Source organism: Pristiophorus japonicus, chromosome 2 (genome assembly GCF_044704955.1).
Source record: "Pristiophorus japonicus isolate sPriJap1 chromosome 2, sPriJap1.hap1, whole genome shotgun sequence".
NCBI classification, from domain to species: Eukaryota; Metazoa; Chordata; class Chondrichthyes; family Pristiophoridae; genus Pristiophorus; species Pristiophorus japonicus.
This window is the reverse complement of record NC_091978.1, coordinates 246,766,017-246,787,363: the sequence shown is the minus strand read 5'-3', so window position 1 is coordinate 246,787,363 and position 21,347 is coordinate 246,766,017.

Genomic DNA, 21,347 nt, shown 5'->3' with positions numbered 1-21,347 from the left:
CCTGAACAGGTCTCCATCTTCGTGGTCATCTGGTGCATGCTGCATAACCTGGCTATCATAAGGGGATAGCCGCTGGAGGTTGATCCAGCAGTACCACCTCAGAAGGAGGCACAGCAGCAAGAGAAGGAGGCGCAGGAGGAGGAGGAGGTGGAGGACCAGGATATGCGTCGCCATCCACCCAGGAGCCGTTGTCGCCATCCTAATCCTACAAGGGAAGTGCAGGCCCGGCTGATTGCAGTTCTATTCAGATAATCTCATCCCCACGACCCTTAAGCGTCTATTTTCCATGGCCATCACAATGAGTGCCTTCATAGATAATTGCGCGCCGTCACATTATACACCTTCCCAGATATAGGTGCAAAAAATAAAGAATTAATATATCATCAAGATCATTGCAAAAAACTCACAACACAAAACTGCAAAAAAAAACCAGACCCACGTCATTGGTAATCCTTGTGCATTACCTTAAACTCCCTCTTATGTGTACCTATCCTACTACTGTGCCTCAGTGTCTACCCTGTGGCTGCCTCATGGGTCTGGTAAGGCTGCTGTGTTCCCTGTGTGGAAGCTGCAGATGTCCTTCTAGGATGCCCTCGACCAGGTTTGGCCCTAGAAGTGCCGGCTACAGACTGGTTAGAACCCTCCTGGGAGGGTTCAGTCTGGCTTGGCTCGGGCGACTCTGTGGCTGGAGGCATTGGTGGAGTGACAGGTCTGGGGCCAGGAATGCTGCGATCCTAGGGAGTGCATCATCCTTATGCTGGTCCAAGGAGCCTGAGTCACTCGCCGGGGGCGGCACAATACCACCACCATCAATCTGAGGGAGCTCAGGTCGGTGCTGTGGCACAATACTGGAAGGTCCCCAATGGTCCGTAGTGGACCCAGCCGCGAAGGCAACAGTGAGTTTTGGGTGACATCGACCTGAGACTGCAAGAGAGCTGCCAGAGTACCAAAGCCACGAGTTATGACAGCACTTAGACGCTCCGTTGACTCTTGCAAAGCTGCGATCATCCTCTTCAAAGCAGCACTGATGCGCACGTTCCCTTGAGCGTGTGGTGCAATGGCAGTTGCCACATCACCTGCGAGTTGCGGCCTCACATCTGGATCCGCATGGTCTCTCTGGGAATCCACCATCGCCTGCACACTGGCAATGGTGGGCTCCATGTTGTGCACAAAGCTGTCGACAATGCGGGAGACGGACTCCTCCATGCTCCTCATTACCTCCGACAGCCTTTATGGGGCCCTTGCCAGTGCCCCCAGCATCTGGAAATGCATGGCCTCCACCTTTCTTTCATAAGCCGCAACATCAATGGGCCCGTCTGAGTCCACCTCAGCAGAACTCTGGTGCGGACTCATGCCCCAGAGAGATGGCACCCGAGGTTTCCTTGCCCCGTCACCATACTGCAGCTCTCTAGGCACCGGTACAACACCCAGTGCAGACCCCTGTACTATCTGAACTAGATTGGACCGTGCACACCCAGTATCTGAGCTGCCGCATGTGAGTGGAAGCAGTGAAGCGGTGGTGCCAGCAGTGTCCTCCTCTTCCTCATTGGACAAGTCCCCAAACGATGGATTGCGATCCAGGGTGTCAGCAAGGCTGGAGTCCTCAATGCTGGCAGGATGTAGATGTCTCCCATTGTCCTCAAGGGTCTTCTCCAGGCCTCACGACAGTATCTCAGGAGGATTCTTTCCCTTGCGTCGGCTGCCACTCGGCCTCTCATCTGCAAGCATCAATGGCACAAGGGCTGCTGTGAGGCGGAGGTAGGGGATTGACACATGGACGCTGCATCTAGCAGACTTTCAAAAGGAAATGCACAGTAGGCGCTGGCGCATTCAGGGAGAGATAACATTGAAGGAAGGCCTCCCATACCCGTGCTGCCCAAATCGACATCGCCAGTACCGGAGGCCACTGGGGGGGGGCCTCATCCACAAGCATAAATGGGAGAAGGTTTGCCGTGAGAGTGAGGTGGGGAATTGACACATGGAGGCTGCAACTAGCAGACTTTCAGAGGGAAAGGCGCAGTAGGCGCTGGAGCATTCAGGGATAGACAGCAATAAAGGAGGGCCTTCACTTACCCACATCAGCAACAGCAGTACCGCAGGCCACAGGGAAGAGAGCATGTCCGCCCATGAGCGCCTCGACCCTCTCCTCCATGGGTGTGAGAATTTGGAGCTAGGGCTTGCCACCACCACTCCTCCTTTCATAGAATCACAGAAATTTACAGCACGGAAGGAGGCCATTTCGGCCCATCGTGTTTGCACGGCCGACCAAGAGCTATCTAGCCTAATCCCACTTTCCAGTTCTTGGTCTGTAGCCCTGTAGGTTATGGCACTTTAAATGCACATACAAGTATTTTTTAAATGTGGTGAGGCTTTCTGTTTCTACCACTCTTTAAGACAGTGAGTTCCAGATCCCCACCACCCTCTGGGTGAAGAAATTTCCCCTCATATCTCGTCTAAACTTCCCCCCCCATTTACTTTAAATCTATGCCCCCTGGTTGTTGACCACTCCGCCAAGGGAAACAGGTCCTTCCTATCCACTCTATCTCGACCCCTCATAATTTTATACACCTCAATCAGATCTCCCCTCAGCCTCCTCTGTTCCAAAGAAAACAGACCCAGCATCTCCAATCTTTCCTCATAGCCAAAATTCTCCAGTCCAGGCAACATTCTTGCAAATATTCTCTGCACCCTTTCCAGTGCAATCACATCTTTCCTGTAATGTGGTGACCAGAGCTGCACACAGTACTCCAGCTGCGGCCTAATCAGTGTTTTATACAGTTCAAGTATAACATCCTTGCTCTTGTATTCCATACCTCGACTAATAAAAGCAAGTATTCCATATGCCTTCTTAACAAACTTATCTACCTGGCCTGCTACCTTCAGGGATCTGTGGACCTGCACTCCAAGGTCCCGTTGTTCCTCTACGCTTTTCAGTGTTGTACCATTTAATGTGTATTCCCTTGCCTTGTTACACCTCCCCAAATGCATTACCTCACACTTATCCGGATTGAATTCCATTTGCCACTGTTCTGCCCACCTGACCAGTACATTGATATCTTCCTGCAGTCCGCAGCTTTCTTCTTCATTATCAACCACACAGCCTACTTTAGTATCATCTGCAAACTTCTTAATCATACCCCCAACATTCAAGTCCTCTTCATTGATATATACCACAAAAAGCAAAGGACCCTGCACTGAGCCCTGCGGAACCCCACTGGTTACAGCCTTCCAGTCACAAAAACACCTATCAACCAATACCCTTTGCTTCCTGCCTCTGAGCCAATTTTGGATCCAACTTACCACTTTGCCCTGGATCCTATGAGCTTTTACTTTCATGACCAGTCTGCCATGTGGGACCTTATCAAAAGCTTTGCTAAAATCCATATACACTACATCAAAAGCACTGCCCTCATTGACCCTCCTGGTTACCTCCTTGAAAAATTCAATCAAGTTAGTCAGACCGACCTTCCCTTGACAAATCCATGTTGACTGTCCTTGATTAATCCATGGCTTTCCAAATGAAGATTTATCCTGTCTCTCAGGATTTTTTCAAATAATTTTCCCACCACTGACATTAGGCTGACTGGCCTATAATTACTCGGTCTATCCCTTTCTCCCTTTTTAAACAAAGGTACAACATTAGCAGTCCTCCAGTTCCCTGGCACCACACCTGTAGCCAGAGAGGACTGGTAAATGATGGTCAGAGCCTCTGCTATTTGCTCCTTTGCTTCTCTTAACATCCTGGGATACATTTCATCCTGGGGATTTATCCACTTTCAAAGCTGCTAAGCCCCTTAATACTTTCTCTCTCACTATGTTTATCTCATGTAATATTTCACACTCCTCCTCCCTCATTGAAAAGTCTGCATTGCCCCTCTCTTTTGTGAAAACAGATGCAAAATATTCATTAAGAATCATACCCACGTCTTCTGCCTCCACACACACATTTCATTCATGGTCTCTAATAGGCCCCATTCTTTCTCTAGTTATCCTCGTGCTCTTAATGTATTTATAAAACATCTTTGGGTTTGGATCAAAGGAGCAAGGCCTTCCTTTGCTCCATTCTATTATGAGCAAGTTTGGCCTGCAAAACAAAGTATGGTTTTTGAGTACCACTGTGATGACGCACAGAAATGAATGCACGAGTGTGTGTCCCTGACATGCAGTTGTAACTGTGAGATGAAATGGAGCCTCCATTGCGAGAACACACAAAAATATATAGAGGCCTCAAGAATGAAATGCTGCTTCTGTAACTATACAGTGAAGGTGGGAAGGAAGAGACGGATGAAGGAGAGGCTCTCAGATGGAAGGTCAGCAGTTGGTGGAACAGGTACTCACTTTCATCAAATGGATGATGTCGTTCATCCTTTTCCGACATTGGGTAGCTGTCCGATCATGGATGGAGGTCCCTGAGAACTCCAAAGCAATCTCCCTCCAGGCATTAGTAAATACTTCATAAGTGGGTCTCCCGGCATCTAGGTACTGGACTCGCTTCCTTCCCTTGACAGCCTGCATTAGGGTTTCCAACTCCGCGTCCGAGAAGCCAGTTGCCCTCCCTGGTACAGCAGCACCCGCCATGGCCTTCACTGCAAGGCCTTCCCTCCCAGGACCTAGCTGCAAACCCTGGCCTTTAAGAAGACCAGGGAGCAGCTGGCTCGCTAGCTGGAAATCACCAGAAGGGTGAATTTCCCCATGGTAATTGTGCTCTAATCTACCCATCCACACCGCTGCAAAGTCCCGATTCCTGCCGGTCATTACAGCTGGCCACCATTTAAAAAAATAAATCAGTGAAAATCGATTCAATGTCTGTCGCAACTATAGCGGCGGTAATGGCGGCAAAAAGATGGTAAGTGCGCCAGGTTTCTGGCGGGCCTGAATTTCGGCCCCTTGTGTAAAATGTGGCCTGAGGTAGGAGGACCAACAATGCTCTCAACAGGAGGCCTTATCCTTCCAGGGTATTCTGGCAGCAGTTCTCCTACATCAATTTCACTGAGGAACATTGTGTTTAAAGGCTGTGCTTCAGCAAGGACATGGTTACAGAGCTCTGCCATTTCCAGCAACCAGACTTGCAGCTTCAGACCAGGGTGAAGACGGCTTTCTCAGTGGCAGGCAAGGTCACTAGCGCACTCAATTTCTATGCCAGCGGATCCTTCAGTGCAATAGGAGATGCTCTCTACAGAAGGAGAAGGGACAAAATTTCCTTCCCCATCACCAGATCGAAGCAGCATGAGCGTGCATGTGGCTTTACCAGGACAGCAGGATTCCCCATGCTGCAGGGTGCCATTGTCTGCACCCACGTCACTTTGTGTGCACCTTATAACAATCCTGAGGTATTCCGTAACCGCAAAGGCTACTACTCACTGAATGTGCAGTTGGTGTGCGACCACACACATCAAATCCTCACTGGCAATGCCCACTATCCTGGATAGTAGCTACGATGCATTCATCCTGTGTCAGATCGGTGTGCCAGCTCTGTTCCAGCCACCATATCAAGCTTGCGGCTGGCTGCTTAGCGACATGGGCCATCCGCTCTCCACCTGGCTCATAACTCCCCTCCGCAACCCCAACACCGCAATATAATGAGAGCCATGCTGCCACGAGGAACATCATTGAACAGTCCATCGGAGCGCTCAAGCAACTGTTCCATTGCATTGATCACTCGGGAGGAGTACTCCAGTACTCAGTTGAGCAGGTGTCCCTTTTCGTCATCGCCTGCTGCATGTTTCACAACATGTCCATCATCAGGGCCCAACCATTGTCACCAGGCATAGCTCCACCACCTTAGGAGGATGAGGATGAGGAGGAGCAGAAGGAGGAGGAGGAGGACAACAAGGAGGAAGATGAGGACAAGGAAGAGGAGGAACAGGAGCAGCAACAGCAGTGACGGAGGAGGCAGGCACTCAATCGGCCTTCTGCAAGGGCAATTCGCGACCGCCTCATCAGATTTCATTTCCATTGAATTCCAGGCCACTTCTCGGTTACTCTGCACATCCCCATCATTACTTCAATTTCTCATTCTATATCACAGCCCCAAAATTGAAATGAGAGACCGCACCAAATATGCAACATTCGAATTAAAATTTTATCTGAAAATATTAATCACATATACAAATTAACTTTACTATTCACCCTTGTGCAAAACCTTATATCCTCTTTTAACACTGGCTTTACCTATTCTACTAGTATTCTACGTAGTTTCCCCCAGTGGCTGCAGCAGGGCTGGTGGAAAGCTGCTGAGGGTCAGGGCCAGAGACGAAAGATGGCTTTGCAGGACATGCTCGACCAGCTCTGGGCCTGGAAGGCCCCGCTATAGACTGCACCACCTCAAGCTGGGCGGCGGCAGCCTTGGCTGGCTGGAAGGCAGGCAGCTACAAGGGTAATGGTGGAGTGGCAGTGGTGGGATCAGGAATGTTGTCATCCTGAAAGAGGACAGCAGGTTCCTACTCCACTGACCCACTGCCACCCTCCTGGGGCAGCACCTCAGCATCCCTACCAATCTGCTGGAGCACAGATTGGTGGCCTGCAGCGATACCATGAGATCCCCAGTTCACTGTCGTGGACCCAAACAGTCAGAGCTTGCATGGCATCCAGCTGAGATTGCATGATAGCAGTCTCAGCTTTGATACCAGCAACTGTAGACTGCATTACAGCACGAAGATGTTGCATTGCTTCCACCTGTGCTGCAATGGAAGATGCCACATCGCCCATGACGCACGTTATGAAGTCTGGGTCCCCACAATCTCTCTGGAAGTCCACAACAGTCTACAGACTAGAAATGATGGGCTCCATGGTGTGCACAGAGCTCTGTGCAATGTTGGAGGTGGACTCCTCCACACTCCTTACCATTACCGAGAGGCTCTCGGGCACCCTTGCCATTGCATCTATCGCCTTGAAGTACATGGCCATCAATCACCTTTGTTATGAATGCCCCCCCATCGAAGTCCTCATCTGAGTCCTGTGCAGCAGAACTCGCACGTGAACTCTCCCTCTAGGGAGCTGGCTCCCGAGCTATCCTTTCCTATTGGCCTTGCTGCAGCCAGCTCGTTCCCGGTGCATCACCTAATTGCGTCGTGCCAGTCTCTGAACTGGTGCCTGTGGTGAGAGATGCAGGGTGCAGTACATGGGTCCTCCTCCTCTTCTCCTTCATCACTCTCATTGGGGGATTCAGGGACAGGCTGGTCATCTGGTTGCTGGTTATCTGAAAGCATAAAGGCACAAGACTTGCATTAAGGTGAAGGCAGGGAGGCAGGAATGGAGCAAGGAATGCAGGAAGTATCAGGAGCACAAAAGTGATAAAGCCTTCTGGTATGAGGGGGAAGTGGGATGAGAAAAGGAGAGGGGATGAAGACACTGTTGTTTCCCCCAATGGGGTCAATGTCGCCGATGGCCATGGCGCCCATCACCTGCTGCCCAATGAGTCGCAGCACTCGTTCCTCCAGGTCTGAGAGCTGTTGCAGCTGAGGTTCATCGCCACCTGTCCTCTGCTGTTCCGTACTGTTATATGCCATCTTGGCCTGCAAAAGAAAGGAATGTGTAAGAGTCAGAGTCTAGCTATGTGTGTGGGAGATATGCTTGTCGTCGTTGAATAGCTGTGAATGTAGGCAAGTTGTGAGATGAGGATGTGAGCTTGAGTAGGGTGCAGAGGTTTGGTTGGTGAATGATGGAGGAGTGATGCTTTGCACAGTGTGCACAGAGGTTCAGATGCTGGTATGCAAAACCTTTTGAAACATGTACTCACCTTGACCACCCGACTGAGGATGTTGAATTTTTTATGGCACTGTGTTAGGCCTTCCACAACACTACTGGCTGAGAACTCCTGTGCCACTTCCCTACACATTACTCTGAAGACCTGGGGCAATGGTCTCCTTCCACTTGCTGGGAACAGCAATTCCCTCCTTTCTCCACTGCTGCCAACAATGCCTCCAATGTGACATCAGTGAACCAATGAGCTCTCTCCCTTGGATTTGGATTGGGAGCGATAACCATGAGGTGTTTCACTTGCTCTCAGGTTGACTTCAGTACCAGGAATGATGAAAATGAGCAGCTGCACATTTATACAACCTCCCCTTTCAGAGCTTTACTGAGCCAGTGTGAAAGATTGAAGGGTGATTGCTGAATGCAAGTCACCTGAAATTCAGTAGCGTTTGGTGCTAGCAGTCCTGTAGTGCCCCACTGAGGTCATTAGCATTTGATTTACCGGCCCCTTCCTTCCTGGGGTAATAAAGCCCAATTTAAATGAATTTCAGAATCCTTTGAGCCTGTAATTAAATTTTCAAAATTTAAAAAGTTAGTGCCCCAAATGGGGTGCTACCGAACTTCTACCCCTTGATTATATAGCGTCTTTCATGACCACCGGATGTCTCAAAGCACTTTACAGCCAATTAAGTACTTTTGGAGTGTAGTCACTGTTATAATGTAGGAAACACGACAGCCAATTTGCGCAAAATCAAACTCCGACAAACAGCAACGTGATAATGACTAGATAATCTGTTTTTGTTATGTTGATTGAGGGATAAATATTGTCCAGGACACCAGGGATAACTCCCCTGCTCTTCAAAATAATGCCATGGGATCTTTTACAGAGTGATTATGTGCACAAACATTTTTGTGTCCTTCTGCGCATGTGTGTGATGGACCCCGCTCCTTTTTGCGCATGTGTGCCCGATCTGGTCGCACATGTGCAGTACAATATATGAGGAAGCGGAAAGTGGGGCTGAAAAGTACGTTACCGAGCCTGCTACTGGGACATTTGGGTTATCTCCAGGACTTTTGCCTAGACTATCGCAGTGGTTATCTACATGAACATTTTCGCAGCTTTCTGAGAGAGAGGAAATCGGAGATGGGAGAGAGAGACTGGAGGGAGAGAGAGAGAGAGTGGGAGCGAGGGAGGGAGAGTGAGAGAGAGAGAGAGAGGGGGTATAGAGAGAGAGAGTAGGGGAGAGTGAGAGAGAGACTGGCGGAGCGATAGAGAGCACGAGAGGGGGGATAGAGAGATAGCCAGAGGGGCGCAGAGAGAGAGAGTGAGAGAGGAGGCAGAGAGAGAGACAGAGACTGGGACAGAGAGACTGGGAGGATGCAGAGAGAAGGGAGGCAGAGAGAGAGAGGGGACGGGGAGAGGGGATCGGAGGGAACTCAGTGAGAGGAGGTCAGGAGCTCGTGGCGGGGCGGGGGGGTGGTAATGGGAATGGGGAAAGAAAGTGATCCGGGTCTAAAGGGGGGTTGGGGGTTGAGAGTAAGAATGTGATCCAGATGGTAAGATGGATCACGTTCTTCCCACCCCACCCCCTTTACACCAGCACTACATCCTCCCTCTCCTCCCCCTACACCTGATTGATTTCTTGGAAAGCTCGGTGAGCGTGTGACAAATTACATTAATATAATTAAAGAGAGAATGTGGGGAGAGAGAGTTGCAGAGTATGAGAGAGCCACCCACAGGTTCCCCTTTATCTACCTTATTAGTTACATCCTTAAAAACCTCTAATAAATTGGTCAAATATCCTTTTCATAAAACCATGTTGACTCTGCCTAATCATATTATTATCTTCTAAGTGCCCTGATACAACTTCCTTAATAATGGATTCTATCTCCTCCTAATGGTCCAAATAAAATCAAGAATAACCAAATGGCGAATTAGGAGTATAAACCTGATGCCTATATTTTATCACATTGTGTTAGAAAGAAAGAACTTGCCTTTATATCATGCTTATAACAACCTCAGGATGTTTCAAAGTGCTTCACATTTGAAGTGTAGTCACAGTTGTAATATAGGGAAATACGGCACCCAATTTTGCACAAGGTCCTATTAAATGTTGGCCAGGACATATCGTTGTACATAATGGGCTTTAGTTTCCTGAGGTGTTGGGACCACTTCTGAAGGAGATGGGACTTGTACAAGCCGGACGGGTTGCACCTCAACAGAGCCGGGACCAATATCCTTGCGGGGGGGGGGGGGGGGGAAGGGGGGGGGTTGCTAGTGCTGTTGGGGAGGGTTTAAACTAGCTTGGCAGGGGGATGGGAACCTGAAAATAGATTCAGTAGGGAGGGGAGTAAAGCTGGAATTAGAAAGCAAAAATAAAGAAAGTGAGTTTGAAGGAGAGAGGAAACAAGCAGGAAAAAAGGGTAAAAAAACAAATTTAAAGGCTCTTTGTCTAAATGCATGTAGCATTTGTAACAAAATAGATGAGTTGACGGCACAAATAGATATGATCTGATAGCCATTACAGAGACGTGGTTGCAAGATGACCAAGTCTGGGAACTAAATATTCAGCGGTATTTGACAATCCGGAAGGACAGACAGAAAGGAAAAGGAGGTGGGGTAGTTCTGTTGATAAAGGATAGAATCACTACAATAGTGAGAAACAATATTGGCTCAAATGATCAGGATGTTGAAACAATTTGGATGGAGATAAGGAATAATAAGGGGGAAAAGTCACTGGTGGGTGTAATCTATAGGCCCCCTAACCGTAGCAATTCTGTTTGTTGGAGTATAAACCAGGAAATAGTGAGGGTTTGTAAAAAGGGAACAGCAAGAATCATGGGTGATTTTAACCTCAATATTGATTGGACAAATCAAATTAGTCAGGGTAGCCTTGAGGAAGAGTTCACAGAGTGCATAAGGTACGGGTTCCTTGAGCAGTATGTAACAGAACCAACCAGGGGGCGGCTATCTTAGATCTGGTCCTGTGTAATGAGACAGGACTAATAAAGAATTTCCTAGTAAAGGATTCCCTTGGAATGAGTGATCATAGCATTGTTGAATTTCAAATTCAGATGGAGGGTGAGAAAGTTGGATCTCAAACCAGCGTATTAAGCTTAAATAAAGGAGACTACAAAGGTATGAGGGGAGAGTTGGCTAAAGTGGACTGGGAAAATAGATTAAAGTGTAGGACGGTTGATGAAAAGTAGCATACATTTAAGGAGATATTTCACAACTCTCAAGAAAAATATACTCCAATGAGCAGGAAAGGGTGTAAAAGACAAGATAGCCATCCATGGCTAACTAAAGAAATAAAGGACTAGGTTTTACACTTTTGTGCATATCGCCTAAAAATAGGCATTATTTCCGGTGTGGGTGGTAAAAAATGGGTTTTCAGATCGCCGGCTTCTCGCCATTCTCATAGAAACATAGAAAATAAGTGCAGGAGCGGGCCATTCGGCCCTTCAAGTCTGTACCGCCATTCAATATGATCATGGCTGATCATGCAACCTCAGTACCCCACCCCCAGCCTTCTCTACATACCCCCTGATCCCTTTAGCCATAAGGGCCTCATCTAACTCTTTATTTTTTTGAATATGTCCAATGAACTGGACTCCACAACTTTCTGTGGCAGAGAATTCCACAGGTTTACAACTCTCTGAGTGAAAAAGTTTCTCTTCATCTCGGTCCTATATGGCTTACCCCTTATCCTTAGACTGTGACCCCTGGTTCTGGACTTCCCCAACATCGGGAACATTCTTCTTGCATCTAACCTGTCCAATCCTGTGCAAAATTAAGGCACAAAGCGCCTGGTCTCCATTTTTGAAATTGGGCATTACCGCGAGCGATATGAAATGGGCGGTAGCGTTAAATCTCGCTGAGCTTTTGCCATAATGTGTCGCCATCCTTAGCAATGGCATGGTAACGCTTGATTCCTGCGATTCATGAGGTCAAGGGTCATCATGACATGCGCAGAAGAGGAGACAGAGAGAGAGGGAGCTGAGAGGGACTGAAAGTGTGTGTGGTTGTGGCATGTGCTTGTTTGGCTGTTGTGGGAGGCACGAGGGAGATTCACCAGCAGCAAAAATCCTACTAAGTACCAGAACATAGCTAGCACCAAGTTTTTGTCCAACAAATAATATATAACATGGAAGGGATGGTGGAGGCCCTGGAGCTGGTAGCCAGGGACACTGGTGGCAGAGGGCTCCCAGTGGTCCCGGATCGCGGCACTGCACCCCAAGGTGCTGTACCCCCATTGCCAACCACACATGAGAGCCAGCAGCAGCACCTGGCTTCTGGCTCAGAGCACGCTCCCACCTCGGGACCGTCCTCTACCGTATCCATCCAAGCAGCGGTCTGGCTGTTATCCCTACCAACCCACCCACCCCCTGCAATGAAGCATCGCCTGAGGAGCTCCTCAGCCAGGTGGCTTGGAGTCAGGAGGGGAAGGAGAAGGGGTAGAGGTGGGGAGGAGAAGCGGGGTGGGGGTAGGGCTGGTTTTTACAGAAATACTGATGATTTCAGACAACTGTTCAGTTTAAATGTTTTTTATTTAACAAAACCTTGTTGCCCATTGGCTCAGATAGCTGCACCGTTACATGCTGGTGATTCTTTAACATCAAAGGGTATAATTACACTTAATTTCAATCAACTTAAACTTTAACTGTCACCAAGATGATGTCCACCATTTATGTATGACCTGCACACCCAGCCTTGTAAATAACACCAACGTTCTTTCAGGCAAAATGCTCATTGATGAGCTCCTGACGTAAGGCTCTTGCAGCTATCATGCCACCACGGGCCCTTTCATGCAGTCTACAGGGGGACAGGGGCATGGCTTCAGCGTCAGCCTGATTGTCTGGGCCGATGTCAGCGTCCGCCTCCTTGCCCTCCTCTTCCTCTCTCTCCTGAGGTGGACTGTCAGACTCATCAGGCAATTCTTCTCCCCTCCTGATAGTCAAGTTGTGCAGCATGGAGCACACCGCCACAAATTGAGCTACCTGCTCAGGATGGTATTTGACCTTGCCTCCTGAGTGGTCCAGGCATCTAAAGTGATGCTTAAGCGCGCCAATGGTTTTCTCCATGATATTGCGAGTGGTTCTGTGGCTCTCGTTGTATCGCCTCTCGGTGTGGGTGTCATGCAGGGGATCATCAGCCAGGTGGTGAGGCCATATCCTTTGTCACCAAACATCCAGAAAAATGCCCGTCAGTTTATATTTTGTGGCTAAATGGGCGATATCTGGGCGTTATGCATCATTTTAGCGGTAAAATGGACGTTAAGTGGGCATTAAGCATGCAAAAAAATGAGGAAACTCTAGCCCAAAGGACGGTATCCAATTAAAAACAAGGGCAAACAAAGTGGACAAAACTAGTTGGAGGACAGAAGATTGGGAAGCTTTTAAAAGCCAGCAAAGAATGACTAAAAACATGATTAAGAAAGGCAAGATAGTTTATGAAAGTAAACTAGCATGAAATATAAAAACAGATAGCAAGAGTTTCTATAGGTATATAAAAAGGAAAAGAGTGGCTAAAGTAAATGTTAGTCCCTTGGAGTACGAGACCGGGGAATTAATAATGGGGAACATGGAGATGGCAGAAACTCTGAACAAATATTTTGTATCAGCCTTTACGCTAGAGGACACAAACAATATCCCAACAGTGGATAGTCAAGGGGCTACAGGGGGGAGGAACTTAACACAATCACAATTACTAAGGAGGTGGTACTCAGTAAGATAATGGGACTAAAGCTGGATAAATCCCCTGGACCTGATGGTTTGCATCCTAGGGTCTTAAGAGAAGTAATGGCAGGGATAATGGATGCATTGGTTATAATTTACCAAAATTCCATGGATTCTGGGGAGGTTCCAGCAGATTGGAAAACTGCAAATGTAACGCCCCTATTTAAAAAAGGAGGCAGACAAAAAGCAGCAAACTATAGACCAGTTAGCCTAACATCTGAGGTTGGGAAAATGTTGGAGTCTATTATTAAAGAAAAAGTAGCAGGACATTTGGAAAAACATAATCACTCAGGCAGAGTCAACATGGATTTATGAAGGGGAAGTCATGTTTGACAAATTTGCTGGAATTCTTTGAGGATGTAATGAACAGGATGGATAAAGAGGAACCAGTGGAAATGGTGTATTTGGACTTCCAGAAGGCATTTGACAAGATGCCACATAAAAGGTTACTGCACAAGATAAAAGTTCACGGGATTGGGGGTTAAATTTTGGCATGGATAGAGGATTGGCTAACTAACAGAAAACAGAGAGTCAGGATAAATGGTTCATTCTCGGGTTGGCAATCAGTAACTAGTGGGGTGCTGCAGGATCCCCAACTATTTACAATCTATATTGACGATTTGGAAGAAGGAACCGAGTGTAACGTAGCCAAGTTTGCTGACGATACAAAAATGCGGGGAAAAGCAATGTGTGAGGAGGACACAAAAAATCTGCAAAGGGACATAGACAGGCTAAGTGAGTGGGCAAAAATTTGGCAGATGGAGTATAATGTTGGAAAGTATGAGTTTATGCACTTCGGCAGAAAAAAATCAAAGAGCAAGTTATTATTTAAATGGAGAAAGATTGCAAAGTGGGACCTGGGGGTACTTGTGCATGAAACATAAAAGATTAGTATGCAGGTACAGCAAGTGATGAGGAAGGCCAATAGCATCTTGGCCTTTATTGCAAAGGGGATGGAGTATAAAAGCAGGGAAGTCTTGCTACAGTTATACAGGGTATTGGTGAGGTCACACCTGGAATATTGTGTGCAGTTTTGGTTTCCATATTTAAGAAAGGATATATTTGCTTTGGAGGAAGTTCATAGAAGGTTCACTAGGTTGATTCCGGAGGTGAGGGAGTTGACTTATGAGGAAAGGTTGAGTAGGTTGGGCATCTACTCATTGGAATTCAGAAGAATGAGAGGTGATCTTATCGAAACATATAAGATTATGAGGGGGCTTGACAAGGTGAATGCAGAGAGGATATTTCCACTGATAGGGGAGACTAAGGGGCATGATCTTAGAATAAGGGGCCGCCCATTTAAAACTGAGATGAGGAGGAATTTCTTCTTTCAGAGGGTTGTAAATCTGTGGAAATCACTGCCTCAGAGTGCTGTGGAAGCTGTGTCATTGAATAAATTTAAGACAGAGATAGACAGTTTCTTAACTGATAAGGGGATAAGGGGTTATGGGGAGCGGACAGAGAAGTGGAGCAGAGTCCATGATCGGATCAGCCATGATCGTATTAAATGACAGAGCAGTCTTGAGGAGCCGTATGGCCTACTCCTGTTCCTATTTCTTATTTCCTTATGTTCTTTTTCACATATTACCAAACAGTGATAAAACACTTGTGAATCAATTAATAAATGTCGTTTTGATTTAAATCTGGAAGACGTTTGTTATACAATGCACAGCAAACAATAATCTCTTCCATCATACTCGTGACCAATTATTACCTTCACTGCTTTGTTATCTTGCTCAGTAAACAGAGATGTTTTTGTTCCATTTTCCTCTGGTTGCTAAGCTGAATTAAAAATTCATGTGATTATAAAACTGATGTCCCATTTCTTAATGTCCCTTTCATTAACAACCAGATGTAAATGTACATAATTTACTGGCTTTGACTGCTTGCTTTAGCCTTACCACCCCCTGACAAAATTGAGAAAGAAAGACTACAAGAAAGAACGAGTACTTTTGAAGTGTAGTTACTGTAGTAATGTAGCGAATAAGATGCTAAGAACAACTGTTATACCCTTTTAACATAGCAAGTTGAGAGGTAGCTGGGCAGTTTCTAGATTTAGCAGTGAGAAAAAGACAGTTTTTTATTTCTTATCACATTCTTTGCAGCTGTCAAGTGCCTCATCAATGCCAAAAGGTGCACCTTATTCATCTGTAAAATTCAACCAACAGCTCTCATAAATTTTGACAATCAATCAAGGAAGAAGACTTTCATTTATTGAGAGCTTCATCAAATACTTCACACAAAATTACTTTTGAACTGTAGTCACTATCGTTACGTAGGCAAACACAACAGCCAATTTCCACCCTGCAAGATTCCACAAACAGCAAGGACTGATTGACCAGTTAATCTGTTGTAATAGTATTGGTTGAACAATGAACTCCCCATCTCTTCAAATAGTGCCACTGAATATTTAATGTCCAACTGAATAGACACAGTTTTATTGTATCATGCAAAGAAGAGCACTGATGATAACCATTGAATATAGATACTGGATTAGTAATTCAGAGGATGCAAGTTTAATTACCATTTTATTTGAAATTCATTTTTTTTAAATCTGGAAGTAAAAATTATGAGTTATGAAGTCACACAAGATATTTAACAGCATTATCTTGAAAAATCTCCTTGGGAGGGATGAAGAATGAATTTTCACAAGACATCCTCAACCTAAAATAGAATGGGATGTGACAATGAATCATGGAGCCAGGATGGTGGTTTGACATTTTATATTGACTCACTGAGATAAGCACTCGTCGAACTCTAAAGACTCACTGTTGTGACATGTTCTATATTAGGGCAGGAAATTTCCATAAATTTAATATTCCATCCCTGGTGAAAGTCTTTTTCCAGATGGCAGCCACTAAAGTTTGAAGATAATTGAGACACGTGATGTGAGATGCAGCTCTCATAATCTAGAGAAATAGTAAAACCCCTTATGCTTCTAATTTCCATTATTATAGGTGGATAAAATATGCTTTTAATTAAATACATTTTTCAACTTAATTGATCCCTGTTAGAGTACTCAATGAGGATATAATACAGAATTTATTCTTGCTTATTCATCACATCGATACATTCTGTTTCCCATAGCTCCCTATTGTGTAGCCTCTATTCCTCTAGTACTTTTCATGGATTTCTAGCTATGCCAATCAAATATAAGTGGTACTTTTTTCAATGAAACACATTTTTACCCATTGCTTGCCTTCCCTGTCCTCAGTCTTCAGTATTTGTAGCCCTATCTACCTTTTATTGCAGTTTATGGATCACTGACTGCAACCCTCACTTCTACAAAGAGCCCCAGCTGTCACCAGCGTACACATCAATCACAAAACACATGATGAGCAAGACCAAAGCTTTGCTTTAATGGGTGAGCAGTTTGATCCTATAGGCTTTGAAGCAAAAAGGGCTGGTTTCTTCTTTTCTGATTTCTTTAATCTACTGAGTCATGACTGTTTCTGTGTTCACACTGAGCCCTTTGACGACAGAGGAATATAACATCAGCACAACCAAATCATTTAAGAAATGTGCAGGCTTACTTTTTTAATGCTTTATACAGTGAAGAATTAAAATAGTACAAAAGCTTAAGAAGGTATTCAACCTCATTTATTTATATGACTTTTACTCAGTTTTAGCTAAGTTGATGAGAGATGACAAGTTCTTATAGCTTGAATTCTATAAACATTTCAACCTTCATCAGCATTTTCTCATTTATTTTCTGAGCTCACTAACTTGTTACATAATGTATGAATACATATCTCAGAAAATCAAATACCGAGAACTGAAACAATGTAGCTGCCTAGTGATACCCCATGTATTATAATGCAGGTTCTCCTCTCCCATTCTTCACACAATAGCCCTAAAATTCTACGCGGCTTCTAGCCGTCTTCTGTCATAACTCTGATGGGTAACCAGTGCAAACCCCAGGAAAACGTTCAGGCCATTACTGTGGCGATTCAGGCGGTCTCCTGCGGATTTATAATGGGAGAGCGGTCGAACCCCCTTGGAATTTTAGGGCCAATGGATGTATGCACTCAGTTGGACGCTCCATCGGAAGTGCTAAACAGAAGCAAGGGCATTTCCACAGAAGAGGGGATGAACAGAACATTAAAGTGCAAATCAAACAACTGCAATTTAAACATAGAAACATAGAAAATACGTGCAGGAGTAGGCCATTCGGCCCTTCTAGCCTGCACCACCATTCAATGAGTTCAAGGCTGAACATGCAACTTCAGTACCCCATTCCTGCTTTCTCGCCATACCCCTTGATCCCCCTAGTAGTAAGGACTTCATCTAACTCCTTTTTGAATATATTTAGTGAATTGGCCTCAACAACTTTCTGTGGTAGAGAATTCCACAGGTTCACCACTCTCTGGATGAGGAAGTTTCTCTTCATCTCGGTCCTAAATGGCTTACCCCTTATCCTTATACTGTGACCCCTGGTTCTGGACTTCCCCAACATTGGGAACATTCTTCCTGCATCTAACCTGTCTAAACCCATCAGAATTTTAAACGTTTCTATGAGGTCCTCTCTCATTCTTCTGAACTCCAGTGAATACAAGCCCAGTTGATCCAGTCTTTCTTGATAGGTCAGTCCCGCCATCCCGGGAATCAGTCTGGTGAACCTTCGCTGCACTCCCTCAATAGCAAGAATGTCCTTCCTCAGGTTAGGAGACCAAAACTGTACACAATACTCCAGGTGTGGCCTCACCAAGGCCCTGTACAACTGTAGCAACACCTCCCTGCCCCTGTACTCAAATCCCCTCGCTATGAAAGCCAACATGCCATTTGCTTTCTTAACCGCCTGCTGTACCTGCATGCCAACCTTCAATGACTGATTTACCATGATACCCAGGTCTCGTTGCAACTCCCTTTTTCCTAATCTGTCACCATTCAGATAATAGTCTGTCTCTCTGCTTTTACCACCAAAGTGGATAACCTCACATTTATCCACATTATACTTCATCTGCCATGCATTTGCCCACTCACCTAACCTATCCAAGTCGCTCTGCAGCCTCATAGCATCCTCCTCGCAGCTCACACTGCCACCCAACTTAGTGTCATCCACAAATTTGGAGATACTACATTTAATCCCCTCGTCTAAATCATTAATGTACAATGTAAACAGCTGGGGCCCCAGCACAGAACCTTGCGGTACCCCACTAGTCACTGCCTGCCATTCTGAAAAGTACCCATTTACTCCTACTCTTTGCTTCCTGTCTGACAACCAGTTCTCAATCCATGTCAGCACACTACACCTAATCCCATGTGCTTTAACTTTGCACATTAATCTCTTGTGTGGGACCTTGTCGAAAGCCTTCTGAAAGTCCAAATATACCACATCAACTGGTTCTCCCTTGTCCACTCTAGTGGAAACATCCTCAAAAAATTCCAGAAGATTTGTCAAGCATGATTTCCCTTTCACAAATCCATGCTGACTTGGACCTATCATGTCACCTCTTTCCAAATACGCTGCTATGACATCCTTAATAATTGATTCCATCATTTTACCCACTACTGAGGTCAGGCTGACCGGTCTATAATTCCCTGTTTTCTCTCTCCCTCCTTTTTTAAAAAGTGGGGTTACATTGGCTACCCTCCACTCAATAGGAACTGATCCAGAGGCAATGGAATGTTGGAAAATGACTGTCAATGCATCCGCTATTTCCAAGGCCACCTCCTTAAGTACTCTGGGATGCAGTCCATCAGGCCCTGGGGATTTATCGGCCTTCAATCCCATCAATTTCCCAACACAATTTCCCGACTAATAAGGATTTCCCTCAGTTCCTCCTCCTTACTAGACCCTCTGACCCCTTTTATATCCGGAAGGTTGTTTGTGTCCTCCTTAGTGAATACCGAACCAAAGTACTTGTTCAATTGGTCCGCCATTTCTTTGTTCCCCGTTATGACTTCCCCTGATTCTGACTGCAGGGGACCTACGTTTGTCTTTACTAACCTTTTTCTCTTTACATATCTATAGAAAGTTTTGCAATCCATCTTAATGTTCCCTGCAAGCTTCTTCTTGTATTCTATTTTCCCTGCCCTAATCAAACCCTTTGTCCTCCTCTGCTGAGTTCTAAATTTCTTCCAATCCCCGGGTTCACTGCTATTTCTGGCCAATTTGTATGCCACTTCCTTGGCTTTAATACTATCCCTGATTTCCCTTGATAGCCATGGTTGAGCCACCTTCCCTTTTTTATTTTTACGACAGACAGGAATGTACAATTGTTGTAGTTCATCCATGCGGTCTCTAAATGTCTGCCATTGCCCATCCACAGTCAACCCCTTAAGTATCATTCGCCAATCTATCCTAGCCAATTCACGCCTCATACCTTCAAAGTTACCCTTCTTTAAGTTCTGGACTATGATCTCTGAATTAACTGTTTCATTCTCCATCCTAATGCAGAATTCCACCATATTATGGTCACTCTTCCCCAAGGGGCCTCGCACAATGAGATTGCTAATTAATCCTCTCTCATTACACAACACCCAGTCTAAGATGGCCTCCCCCCTAGTTGGTTCCTCGACATATTGGTCGAGAAAACCATCCCTTATGCACTCCAGGAAATCCTCCTCCACCGTATTGCTTCCCGTTTGGTTAGCCCAATCTATGTGCATATTAAAGTCACCCATTATAACTGCTGCACCTTTATTGCATGCACCCCTAATTTCCTGGGGGGGAAGCGGGAGTCGGGTCGGTGTCGGGTCCGGTCCGGAAGCGGGGGCGGGAAGCGGGAGTCGAGTCGGGTCGGGAGGAAGCAGGAGCTTGGCGTGGGAGGAGCCTTATTCACGCAGCCCCAGTGAAGCCATTCGGCCAGGGCTAGGAGCTGCATACTTCGGCCCCTCCCACACAGTTTTGGGCGCCTGGAGCTACTGCACATGCGCGCCCACTGTAGCGCGCATGTGCAGAGGTCCCGGCTCTGTTTTCAGCGCAGGGACCTGGCTCCGCCCCCTGCAGCTCGTGCTGTGCTGCGCCGAGCTGCAAACGACCTGCAGGGAGCTGGAGAATCTGGAAGTTATTTTTAGGCGCACTTTGTGGCGCGAAAAACGGGCGTCCAAGTCGGGACTGCGCCGTTCTTGGCGCGGCTCGAAACTTGGGCCCATTGTGTTTGATTCTATTGATAGTTGCCAAAGTGTGAACATATCACAAGAAAATAATAATTCAAGTCATTTGAAAAATACTTTTGAATAAAAATACTGTGATATTGTGAAGACCTTATATAGGAAACAGCCTTTTCCAATTATGTATTAGGAAGCGGATATCATAATGATTCAGAAGATCTTCAAAAATGATTTTAGAATGCCTAACAACAGGATTGAAAGCATAGGTTAAAACACACAGAGAGGAGGGAAGAGAAGAATTGATATTACCACAGGTTTAATTTCTTTTGAAAATGTAAATTAAATTAAATCATTTAATACTTTCAGATAGCCAAACCACAATATCAAAAATGCTTCCTGGACAGCAATGTGCACAGCTAATGGTGCATTGCCCTCATCACTTCCTCTTCCTCAACTTCCTCCTCCGAAGAGGATGTGCGCTCTGTGCCTTGGTCCTCCTGCAGGTCCAAACCTCGCTGCTGCGCAATATTATGCAGAGTGCAGCACACCACGACCAATCTGGACATCTGGATTGGTGCGCACTGAAAGGTGCCTCCTGATCCGTCGAGGCACCTGAAGTGTATCTTCAGCATGCCGATGGCATGTTCGATGACACATCTGGAGGCGATACGGCATTAATTATTATGCTCGGGGCATCATTCTTTGGGTTTCTGAGAGAGTCATCAATAATGTTTAATTGGGTATCCCTTGTCTCCGAGCAACCACCCGTTAACTCTGCTTCCAGGTACAAAGACTTCTGGGAAGTTGAACTGCCACAGGATGAAAGCATCATGGCAGCTGCCCAGGAATCTTGTGCA